Source organism: Cyprinus carpio, chromosome B3 (assembly GCF_018340385.1).
Source record: "Cyprinus carpio isolate SPL01 chromosome B3, ASM1834038v1, whole genome shotgun sequence".
NCBI lineage: Eukaryota > Metazoa > Chordata > Actinopteri > Cypriniformes > Cyprinidae > Cyprinus > Cyprinus carpio.
Window position 1 is genome coordinate 7,155,801 of NC_056599.1, and position 13,225 is coordinate 7,169,025.

Here is a 13,225-nt window from a genome sequence, read left to right on the forward strand (position 1 = left end):
GTTTTGCTGTATTTTGGATCAATAAATGCAGGCTTACTGAGCAGATGAGAAATTCTTTAAAAAACATTAAAACATCTTACTGTTCAAAAAAACTTTTGACTTGGTATTGTATGTAAGCCTATAGTTTTGAGGTTAAAGATACTTATATTAAATAGGTGTGTCCGAGATGATTTATTTGACAGTGATTTCACGCAGTTCTACTCTATTAGCATGAATCGGCGTAAATACAAAATAAAAGGTGAACATAAATTTAATTTGTGACTTTTTTTTCCCTCTAAAAATATTATATGGTTTTAATATAAGGGTCATAAACTTCACAAATTGTAATTTTCATAAGTTTGTATGCACAAACATATGTTGTGGGCCGTTCCTTGCAGATTTTTACGAAGCTTTTTTAGTATTCACATCAATATCGGGAATTATATCGTTATCGACGGAAATTAAAGGTATACTCCATCCCAAAATGAAAATTTTGTCATTATTCACTAACTGTGCGTTCACACCCGCCGGCATCAAGAGCGTCAAAAATCGCTATGGCCGCCCTGCTCACACGCTGCAGAAAGATTTGTGAGTGCTCTGACTAGATCGAATGCTTTATCTTGTATTTAAAGTGGCCCGCAAAGCAAACAAGCTTGTTGTGATCTTATGCAGACTAACCACAAATGAAGAGTAATGTTATAAGTTAACCTCATTAAATATTGTTGTGGACGAGTATTAAGATCCTTTAACCTAATAATGTATAAAGCACTCTAAAAATAATACTGATGCATGCAAGTAAAAAGTCTCTGGCATTGACAAATGTTACTTAAGTAATATAATCAAAGTATAAACATTTCTTAATGTACGGTATACATCAAGGATTTTTTTTTCTTTAAGCAAACTGGGACTACTGTAGCCTAGTATTACTGTTTATTATATCATTAGATTATTATTCTTATATCGTTACTGCACATCAGCAACTCACCAAAACATGAACAATCTCAGACACCTTGGTCCACGTATCATTTTTAATAGATTTTTTATGTCAGCCATGTGTACGCAAACAGGGACACATCATAGATTACGGTACTGCAAACCCGCCACAGCCAATAATCAACCTTTTGTTTTGGGAACTAAGTGTGTCGGAGCTGCGTTTTCTATCCCCTCAAGTGGTGGACTTCTACGTTCTGATTGGTTGCTGCCCAACCGCGTCATAGCTCATTACCATAAAGTTGCCCTGATTTCAACTCTCCTCAAACGCTCTCAACGGCCAAGTCACGCCACGCCGCTCCTCGACGCCGGCTCACATTGAAAATGAATGACTTCCGGCCACTTTGACGCTCTCGACACTGGCAGGTGTGAGTGAACGCACAGTTACCCTCATGCCTTTCCAAACACCGTAAAAGATAAGAAATACATTGTGATATAAATTTATCTAATATAAATTATTGTCCAGACCCAACATTAAACCAGTGTTGGAGTTCTTTATTTTTTGAACTCTCAAGTAGCACCAAACACAGTAGATTAATTTAACCTTTAAAATGTACTAAATTTTCTTACGGGGGGCAGTATGCAGCACCACTGTTTTGTTTACTCTTGGTTATAAAACTGGCAAGACATAGGAAAAGCCTTTGTAAACTGGTCTTGCCGGCTGTTCGTCCAATTAGAGACATTGACACCACAAATGTGCAAATAAGATAAGTTAACTTAACCCGGGGGGGTTTAGGAATCTACAGTGTGAAACGTCTGTTAATGAATAACCCAGGATTAACAGTTAAACCCCACGTGAAGTATGAGCAGTGTGAAACGTGATTTACAGATAACCCAGGATTTCGTTTATCTGGGGTTGGACCCAGGGTTAACCATTTCAAGTGTGAAAAGCCCTCTAGAGGGAACAAAGGTTCTACACCACCAATCTCACAAAATCCTTTGGAAAACACTATTACCAAAACTGTAACATGGACACCTTTTCACAAAGACTGTGATGACAACGTATTTTAACAGTCATCAGCATCGAATCACCTTTGCATCAAAATTACAAATTATTGTTTCTAAGGGAAGGGGAAGTCATTGCCTAGTGGTTAGAGTTTGATCCTAACCCCTAAGGTTGTGGGTTTGAGTCTCGGGCCGGGAATAACCACGACTGAGGTGCCCTTGAGCAAGGCACCGAACCCCCAACTACTCCTGGGCACCGCAGCATAAATGATACCCACTGCTCCGGGTGTGTGTGTTCACGGTGTGTGTATGCACTTTGGATGGGTTAAATGCAGATCACGAATTCTGGGTCACCATACTTGGCTGTATGTCACTTCATTTTCACTTTAATGCAACGTCGATGGGAGGGATGGTAAATTTGACATCGTTTTCTCTTCTGACTGCTGTTATTAGTCTCTCTCAATTGTTTTCCTTTTATTGGAAGTCATGAAAACACTATTGTGAAGTTTTTCTTTTGCTATTTGAGCAAATGGGAATGCAAAAAATATATTTGTGGTACTCTCCCATTCACTGCTCTTCAAGTTAACCCAACTGGACTACTTTCCGCTGCTGAGAAAACCCAGAAATGTGAAAAGAGTCCATACAAAGCTGGTTAAAAAATCTGCAAACTTACCTTTTAGGGCAATGATTACAATATAAGAATTATTTAGCAGCTTTGCATGTTCATCTATAGTTGCCATCATCTGAAATCTTTGTAAGGTCTGGCATCTTCTGAAGTCTTCACATGCGAGGCTGGAGAAACAGGAAAACAAAAGGAGAAAGATTAGCATAGCAGTTCATATTTCACACAAAAAATGATTTATTTCATCACATATAACAGAAGTGCAAGGGTTATGAGATGTTTTCTGTGTGAAATTCATGTTAAAATGTAATTGACTGTTCACAGTGAGCTTGATTGACAGGTGATCTGACCAATCGTAACGGTGAATCTTGCCCGACAAACAAATTAGAAAGAAGAGTAGATTAACTTCAGTGGATTTAAACTTGAAAAATGTTGTATAAAGACGTGTGACATCTTTTATTTTGTGCTTTAATTAAATTTGAATCCATCGGTTCATGTGTGCTGCTTGAACTGAGGCACTACAGCGATCTGTCACAACACATTAAAACAGCACAAAACAGTATTTATTGTTTGAATTTCTTAAAAAAAAAAAGAAAAAAAGACAAAATTTCAAAGCTGAAATCTTGTTTAATACCAGAAGCAACCTTCTCTGTCTTGTCTGTCTGTGTGTTGTCAGTTTCCTCTTTGGTCCACGATGTGTTTTTCCCTGTGTGAGAACAAGGTGTGTATAGTGAGAGCAGCATGGCTTGTTGGACGCAGCAACAGTATTTAACGAGGGTGGGTTTTTGCAAAGGGTCATTTGATTGCTATGATCAAAGCTGATTTTCACCATCATTACTCCAGGCTTTAGTGTCATATGATCCTTCAGAAATCATTATAATATGATTTCTTGCCAAAGAAACACTGCGCATCACAGAAATAAATTACATTTCGCAAAAAAAAATGCTATTTTAAATTGTAATATTATTTCACAATATTATTGATTTTACTTTTTTTATCTGCTTTTTTTCAGAAATTGGTAAGCATAAAAAAAAATTAAAGACTTATTTTCAAAAACATAAAAAACTCTGAATTTTGAACATTAGTGTATGTCTGGGGTTAACCTGCTAGTCGTATGGTTCAGTGTGTCTTGGAGATGTTGTTGGACAGGAGGCTTGCTCAGACTCTGGGATGCAGAAGAACATCAAACACGGAAGAATCTGGAAATATAACAAGCAGTTTGTCACAGAGCCAACAATATTCAGTATACAATGCCAGTTTTATCACAAGGAACCAAGCTAGAGCACAGGTGAAATGTAGAAAAGATAAAGAATATGTATTTAATAAATATCCTGAAACAGTTTTTATCAATATTTCTTACCATTAGACGAGATCAAAAATGCGTTTGGACTGTACCGCTGGTGTAATGACGTCACCGATTAACGGTAACCTTAGTGTAAATTTAGGTTAAATAAAAAAGCCTATTTTCAATCATCCATTGAAAAATTACCAGCAGAACGTTTATAGAACTGTCAAAGCCTCTCATCTACACATAAATGTGTTATTACCAAACCTCCTCTGATAACGGTTAAGATGCTTACGGACTTCGAAAAACACTACACCATTTCTATGAAGTAAATTCAACAGATGCGGGTCAAAATACAAGCAAAAGAAGTGTCAGGCACAGTGGCATATGATATTTGTGCGATTTTCATGGACTAAACTTACCGAAAGCAGTGAAAACAGCAGCAAGAAACGGAGCTTGCAGCTTGCCAGTGTTGTCGGTCGCCCCGTTTCCATGGCAACTCCCTCCGCTCCGGTGTTTGTATCTGAATGAACGCTACTCCAATGTTCAGCGCGCGCTCGTTAAAACACGCAGAATTTACATAGGCTAAACATAAAGATGTCGTAAATAAATAACTTAAATCTAATTAAATTGTTAATCAAATAATCAATTTAACCCTTATGTGTTGTTGGGGACGTTTTCGTCCACTAGGGGGTAATGTTGAGTCTTATTTTGGCCACAACTTTCTCTGTTTCAGCTAATTGAATGGTTTTTGGTGACAAATTTTTATTTGACACATATTTTGGGAAAATGCTTTGAAAATTTTCAAAACACTTAACAATACACTGTGGGCAAATTCACTACCCTTTCGTTATGTTCGTGGATGGAAACATCCACTAAATTAAACTGCTGTAAAAATGTATCAGATAAATATTTTTTTTCTACTTTTTTTGCATAAATCTATTAATCAACCTCAGTCCTGATCAAAACTACCAAATGTTAAAAAAAAATCCAAGATTTTAACTCTTTAATTACCAAGTTCATAAATGATGTCACTGATTTGGGGAAAAAAACACACAAAATGACTTATTTTCAATATAAAAAGTCATTGTGGACTGGATTTTTTTAAACCTTTTATCCCAGTCTTGGGCATGTCAAAGATTAGTAACAACTTTGGCTTTGATGCATTGTTAGTTTTTGTGCAGCATTAGATTTAAATTTTTTCTCCCTCATTTGTTGTTCGTGGCTGTTTTTGCCCCAATGACTTCCATTATAACGACATTTTTTGATTGCAAAGCCATGACACCATATAATCATGCATTCTTGATTGTTTGTGGTTTTCCCTTTTGGTAAGAGGTAAAATTTGTTATTTTTACAGTTGATCACTAGGTGGGGACCATTAACCCTTTAGATAGGCCTGTGCAAAAAAAGGCTTAGTTTCTGGCTTGTATATGGAGTTATATTTTTGAAAAACACCACCCCTGCACATGAGTCAGATAAAACATCACTTTTACGGTGATAATAAGTATAAAAAGTTTAAGTTTTATAGTTTAAGTAGTTTAAGATCTGGTGCTTTTTTTACGAACACTCAACCCCCTATTTAGCCTATTACAAAGCCTGCTTGTGTATGACCCTCTAACACTTGCACTCTCTATTTGTTTCCTCACTGCTTGTTTTCATAAAAAAAACCCCTAGCTTTCTCCATTCTTTTTCTGTTCTAGCCTATCTACTGTTTTTCTATCTATCTATCTATATAAATAACTACTGCGTTGTATGAGGCGCCGCGTAGGATTTAAATCAAACTTCGCTTATGAATACATGTATAAAACACGTGCATATACACCTATACATTACTCACATATACATGCATACTACTGGACGTTCACAAATACATATATGAAATACACATGCACACTAATATGAAATCGATACCAATACATATAATGTTAACAATGAATGCATACACACTTGTGAATAACTTGCGTATACATATAAACTTGACGGCGTGCATACACCAAAAGACACTCGCATATATGTATAAGCTCGATCCATGCATATACACCTACACACACTCACTCATACATATAAACTCGCTGCATACAAACACAACTGCACATACTCGCATATACATATAAACTTGATCCGTGCATATACACCTATTAAACACTCGCACAAATGTAAACTCGATGCATACATACACATCCATAAAACACTCGCGCATACATAAAAAATAACATTTACTAACATATACAGTTCAGATAAGAAAGACACATGCTTTATTTGTGTACATATATATTTGCAAGTGATTTCATTGTGGATGTGCGTGAACTTTTCAGTGCAAACGGAAGGCATTTCAGTGTAAACGGAAGGCATTTCAGTGTAAAAGGAAGTAGTTTGAGCGTAAACGGAAGGAACGTGTCTATATGGTCTATATACCACATTTGCAATCATGGACAGGCATCGTGGTACAACTGAAGCAATTAGCATTTTGCAAAATGTTCTTTCTTCGCCCACTATTATAAGATCAATTACCAATTCAGTTGAATCGAATGTGTTGCCTGCTCAACTGCAGTCAGAAACACAATCTGAATCACACACTTTGTTTCGGCCTTCTACCCCTGGTATACAAAAGCATCAATAACACGCAAACGATGTCAACATTATCTGCCGGCAAAGTTCACGGACCATATCACACTTGCCAGCAGTAAGTTAATTGGCAGTCTCGATCTAGAAAAAGGTGAGAATTTTAACTTCTATGCAATCTTCGTGAAATAGCTACAAACGCTATGCAAATTTACACACACACAGAAAGAGAGAAGAAAAATGTCCTGTCTCTATAGTTAAAAAATATAAAATGTGTTCCCAACTAAGTCCCAGTTTTAATAGTGAGCTTTGCCATTTTTCAGAATTAAGAATGTCAAGCAATTTAAATGTGGTTAAAGTTTGCTTTTTGTTAAACTGTGTTTGTTTTTTACAGGCCAAGGACACAATACCATCGGACTTTTAATAAGGATGTTCTACTGTTGACCTCCCCTGACGATAATGTAGTAGTAAAGCAAAAGAAAAAAAAAAACAGCACTTGCATGAGATTGGATCCACATATTAAATGCGTTTGAATTTGACAAAGCATGGGATAGAACGGTTTTAAGAAAAAATCAAAGAAAAAAGTGCCACATGATTTAAGGTAAATGTTTTTTTGTTTTGTTTTTTAAGATGTTAGTTATTGTAAATGTTTTACTGCGTGATGTATTTATTTAAGGGTTTATTAGTACCACTGGTTTTAATTGTGTGCAGTTTTGGAAATACTTATGGGATGTATCCCATAACAAGCTCATTACACCTTAAGCGAAGGTCAGGAACTGGATAGCAGCTTGATTTTAAAGGTGTTCAAGCTGAAGGCCTTGTATGTAAATCCCTTAAGACCACTACTCTTGGTAAGACTGGAGTGTGTTTGTGTTTTTTTTTTTTTTTTTGTTATGAAGTTTAATTGATTTACTTTTTTTTTTTCTTTCCCATATGGGCTTCCTTATAGGGTTTAGGGTTATTTTAGGCCATATACAGTTTTACTCGTAAGTGACGTGACATACAGCCAAGTATGTTGACCCATTATTTGGAATTCGTGCTCTGCATTTAACCCATCCAAGGTGCACACACACAGCATGAACACACACCCAGAGCAGTGGGCAGCCATTTATGCTGCGCCGCCCGGGGAGCAGTTGGGGGTTCGGTGCCTTGCTCAAGGGTACCTCAGTCGTGGTATTGAAGGTGGAGAGAGCGCTGTACATTCACTCCTCCTACCTACAATCCCTGCCGGCCCGAGACTCGAACTCACAACCTTTTGGGTTTCTCTAACCATTAGGCCACAACCTCCCTCATAAGTTTACATACCCTTTGCAGAATGTGCAAAATATTAATAGTTGAAACAAAATTTGAGGGATCATGAAAATTGCATGTTATTTTTTTTATTTAGTTCTGTCCAGAATAAGCTATTTCACATGAGATGTTTACATATACTCTACAAGACAAAATAATAACTGAATTTATAAAAATGACCCCATTCAAAAGTTTACTGTAATACCCTTCATAAATAAACCCCTAATAAACCCTTAAATAATACATCACACAGTTAAACATTTACAATAACTATCTTAAAAATATATATTGTTTACCTTAAATCATGTGGCGCTTTTTCTATGATTTCTATCCCATGTTTTGTCAAATTCAAACGCATTTAATATGTGTCCAATCTCATGCAAGTGCTGTTTTTTCTTTTGCTTTACTACTACATTATCGTCAGGAGAGGTCAACAGTATAACATCCTTATTAAAAGTCCGATGGTATTGTGTCCTTGGCCTGTAAAAACAAATACAGCTTAACAAAAAGCAAACTTTAATTAATCAAATTTAAAATTTCTTGACATCCTTAATTCTGAAAATGGGTAAACTCACTATTGAAACTGGGACTTAGTTGAGAACACATTTTATATTTTTTTAACTATAGAGGCACTCTGTGTGTGTAATTTGCATAGCGTTTGGATGCATTTCATGAAGATTGCATAGAAGTTAAATTCTCACCTTTTTCTAGATCGAGACTGCCAATTAACTGCTGTCGAGTGTGATATTATGGTCCGTGAACTCAACCGGCGGATGATGTTGGCATCGTTTGCGTGTTATTATAATAGCGGGCGAAGAAAGAACATTTAGCAAAATGCTAATTGCTTCAGTTGTAGAACGATCCCTATCCATGATTGCAAATGCGGTATTTAGACAGGTTACTTCCGTTCACGCTTAAACGACTTCCTTTTACACTAAAATACCTTCCGTTTACACTGAAATGCCTTCCTTTTACACTGAAATGCCTTCCGTTTATACTGAAATGCCTTCCGTTTAAACTGAAAAGTTCACGCACATCTACATACGAAATCACTTGCATATATGTACACAAATAAAGCATGTGTCTTTCTTATCTGAACTGTATACGTTAGTAAATGTTATTTTTTATGTATGCGCGAGTGTTTTATGGATGTGTATGCGTGCATCGAGTTTACATTTATGTGCGAGTGTTTAATAGGTGTATATGCACGGATCAAGTTTATATGTATATGCGAGTATGTGCAGTTGTGTTTGTATGCAGCGAGTTTATATGTATGCGCGAGTGTGTGTAGGTGTACAGTGCCGGCGCTGTGGTGGGGCATTCGAGGGCCGTGCCCCCCCTAGCGGTCATTGATGCCCCTCCTACAGGCCATGGCGTGGCCCAAAAAAATATCCCTTTTAGTTATTATTTTAATATTAAATGTTCAAAGTGTAACTTAAATTAAATAAAATAAAAAGAATGGGGAAAATGCATAATTTTGGTTGTTCATGGTACGTTACTAGGCTTCGTCATGGTGAATGCTTATTGGTCGCCGAGTAAACTTGTTACATTTGATTTGCAGCACACGCGCAAAATCCATTTCAAGTCGAGGAACAGTTTGTCCGTCTATATTATAGACAGTTGTTAGCAGCTAATTTTATTATTTTTGGAAGAAAAATAAAAAATAATTAAAAAAAAAAAAAATTGGATTTACGAAAATGGGTTTACACCTCCGCAGCCTCGTCAATCAGCAGACTTAGATACTCCGGCCACGACCACCAGTACCACAGTATATGAGAGCCGAGCTGGCGCTTCTTCTGCAAATGCTAGCTCCGGACAACAGCCAAAAGATTTAATACGCAGACATTTGTGTGATGATGTCCAACTCGTTTTATGAAGAAAAAAGCCTTAAGTTTTCAGAAACATCTATACGAAAAAACTTTGTCTGATGGGGACATTTTTTTTCCGGTTTTTCAAAGCTTCAAACTGATTCAATGTTTTATTTTTGTCGTCGCAATTTGTTAATTATTTAAGTATAATAAATATATTGCTATTTATTGTAGGCCTATATTATATTTATATTATTATTTTCTGTTCTGTTCTGTTGTTTAGGCTATCTGTTCTGGGCCGGGTTTCCCGATAACGATGTAGCCTAACCTATCTTAGCTCTTAAAAGCACTCTCTACGTGCAAGGTTATAAACATTAGCCGCAATTCCCCGCGCGTTTCCCAAAAATGTAGGCTACTGAACTCGTAGAACGCGAGAATAGGCTATACGTACTTGAGTCGCTGTCCATTCGCAAAGTGCTGAACTAGGCTATACTAACCTTATATGGAATCGTATTCTGGACGTTTTAACTAACAATCGTCATCTGTTGTGTATTAGGAATCAAGACAGGTAAAAATAAAAATAAAAAATTATTTAATGACATTCTTGTAATAATAAAAAACTCCATAGTCACGGGAAGAAGGAGGCGGGAACCGGCGAACATTCAAATAAAACTTTAATAACCAAATAAAGATAAAACAGCGCGACAGCCCCTCACGGTCGACTGCCGCGCACAAACAAAAACCAAACACAAAATAAAACCCAGGCCTGGTCCTCTCTCGTCCTTCACTGTCGTCGCTCCTCTTTTGTATCCTTCCGATCTCCTCCGTGGGACTCGAGACCGGTGAGTGGAGCAGGTGTCACTCATTTCCAAATCACTCCACTGGCCTTGACCCGTTCCCACGGCTCTCGGCCCCGCCCCTGTATTCTTAATTTTATATAGATAGATCATTGGAGCTAACATTATAGGGTAGAATGTCATTCTATATAGATCATTGGAGCTAACTGACTCTTGCCGTATCCGGTCGGCAAAACAGCAAATTTCAGCGCTGTCTTCTGTTCCTCTTTTAGATAAAAACCCAAGTCGAAATCGTTCATTGTCATTCTATATAGATCCTTCAGATTTAGGTCTGGATTTCCATGCTACTATGATTTTGCCAATGCGTCAAAAAATATTTATCAAACAACAGTGCCCCCCCGCCGATGATCCAATGCCCCTCCAGTAGATCTGCTCTGTCGCCGACTCTGTAGCTCCAGTTGATTTGATCTGGCTTATACATATATGCGAGTGTCTTTTGGTGTATGCACGCGTCAAGTTTATATGCATACGCAAGTTATTCACAAGTGTGTATGCATTCATTGTTAACATTATATGTATTGGTATCGATTTCATATTAGTGTGCATGTGTATTTAATATATGTATTTGTGAACATCCAGTAGTATGCATGTATATGTGAGTAATGTATAGGTGTATATGCACGTGTTTTATACATGTATTCATAAGCGAAGTTTGATTTAAATCCTACGCGGCGCCTCATACCGTTGGGCTAACCACCGAGACTTTTCATAGCACATACATATTATTGCTCTTTTGTTGTTTTTGTGTGTCATTGTTTTTAAAACGTTAATATTCCACTTCAGACTTTAAGTAACAGACGGACAAGCCATAGGCTATAATGAATAAAAAAAATTTAGTTACCATTTTTTCTCTCTGTGAGAGTGCACGTGCAGATCTCTGATTCCTCTGATCAAGTTTCAACTTATATCAGACGTTATGATGATCAGATGCGTCGGCTGTGTCGGTTGATGAGTCAACGTGATTTCGACGTTGAATCGATGTTATATTTTCCACGAAATAACGTTCTGATTTTCCGACAAAATAGTGAACGTTGATTCAACATCAAAATTTGATCGACGATCGATACTGACCTTTACAACCAAAAATCGACGTTGAATCAACGTCTGCTTGCGATCTGGGTACTTACTTGTCGGCAACCCGCCAAAATAATAGCCTGCTGATTTTAAGTTTGAAAATGATGAAAACGCTTTTATTTATTTATTTTTAGACGCTTTTATCCAAAGTGACTTACAATTGGGGAATAGGCCTACATAAAGCGATTCTTCTTAAAGAGGCAAACAAAGAAAGTAGTAGCAAATATTAGCATTTTATTTAAGTTTACTATAAAATAATTCTATTTGTATTTAATACTAGGCCTACCATTTATTTTTTATAATATTATCACACATTATTATTTTATTTAAAAACAACTAAATAAATAAAGTGCAATAATATTCTAACTATTATTAATTAATTTTGTATAGTATATTTTATGGGTCACGCTATATGCAGTGTGAAGACCAAACCAAATCTTCAGGTTCTCTTATGAGAAACAAGATGAAAGAATTATGTGCACCCCTGAATATATAGCATCGTTTACTAGTATGAATCCTTAATTAACAAGCTTTGGGAAAAGAATGGTTAGTACATTTATTTATGAGGTAACAACCTCAGCAGCTGTGCTAGAATTAATGTTTTGTCATGTGACAACACTTTAGCACAGTGTTTCCCAACCGCGTTCCTGGAGGCCCCCCAACACTGCATGTTTTCTATGTCACCTTAATCAAACAAACCTGATTCAGATCATCAGCTCATTAGTAGAGACTCAAAGATCTGAATTGGGTGTCTCAGACAAAGGAGGGATACAAAATGTGCAGTGTTGGGGGGCCTCCAGGTTGGGAACCACTGCTTTACCATACTACTCTGAAACAATTGTTGCTTATTGTATACTGTTTCACACACTATTCTTTAAAAATAGTAGGCAGTATATATGTTCTGGGCAGTAAGCAGTAAGCAAGTATGCCATTTCGAACACAGCCAAAGTGGATATACACCCTAAAAAATTATTTACAGGTGTACTGAATGTCTTATTAGGACCTGATCATTGACTTCTGATTAGTGAACAGGTGGCAAATGCATTTTAGGGTAAGATCTTATCTTTCCTGTTATCAAAGCTATTTTATGTTATTTTTATGCAAGTTCATCAGTTTGCTTTTGCTCTCTGTCTAAATCTCTGACCCATGCAAATGTCAAACTGAAGATTTTTAAAAAATGAATTCTAATTGTTTTAAGTAGTGATGGCGAGATGATGCCTTTGAAGCATCAAAGCTTTTCGGCAAGTGGTTAAAAAAAGGGTTCATTTCTTGAGTTTTCATTTTCTCACACTACCACCTGGTGGCCAAAGAATGTAAAACAAGCAGGGCTGCATTTCTCGATTGATCTTAGAACTTAAGAGCGTTTTCTACGAGTCATTTTACGATCATTTCTTATTGTGTTAAGTGCGTTTCCCAAAACTGCACTTAACACAATCGCACCTAGCCATGCTTTAAGTGCTTCTTAGGACTCGCTATCCGTTTGTCAAGTACTGAAAAGGGGAATAGGCAGCAGACGGCGTGCCCGCCCACTCTGATGAAAGCAACAACAATTGTTGTTTAATCTATTTTAACACAATTAGATACCCATTATAAAATCTCAAATAACTAAAATAAATTAAAGCTGCAAGCAGCGATGAACAGGCCCTCGCACCCGGGCTCACCACCACCGGGTGGCTTTTGTAAAACAGAGAACGGCGAGAAATATGCGTTTAATGTGGTAAATATAAGAGGAATATGTCAAAGTCATTTATATGTGCCAATCTTCCTGCTGCCAGCTGGTGGCGCTATGACTATAACTGGATTTTGTCATGTA

At 36.9% G+C, this 13,225-nt stretch overlaps 1 long non-coding RNA gene across 1 annotated transcript in view; it reads right to left on the reverse strand.

Moving 5' to 3' along the window:
* Positions 1–4,653, reverse strand: part of LOC109082503 — a 13,936-nt gene extending 9,283 nt beyond the window's left edge. Inside the window, exons 1-3 of the long non-coding RNA XR_006154131.1 lie at positions 4,244–4,653; positions 3,640–3,735; positions 3,171–3,242 (exon numbers count right to left, since the gene is read on the reverse strand). This is a non-coding gene — a long non-coding RNA (uncharacterized LOC109082503). The remainder of the gene's footprint in view (positions 1–3,170; positions 3,243–3,639; positions 3,736–4,243) is intronic.
* Positions 4,654–13,225: the final 8,572 nt, after the last annotated feature.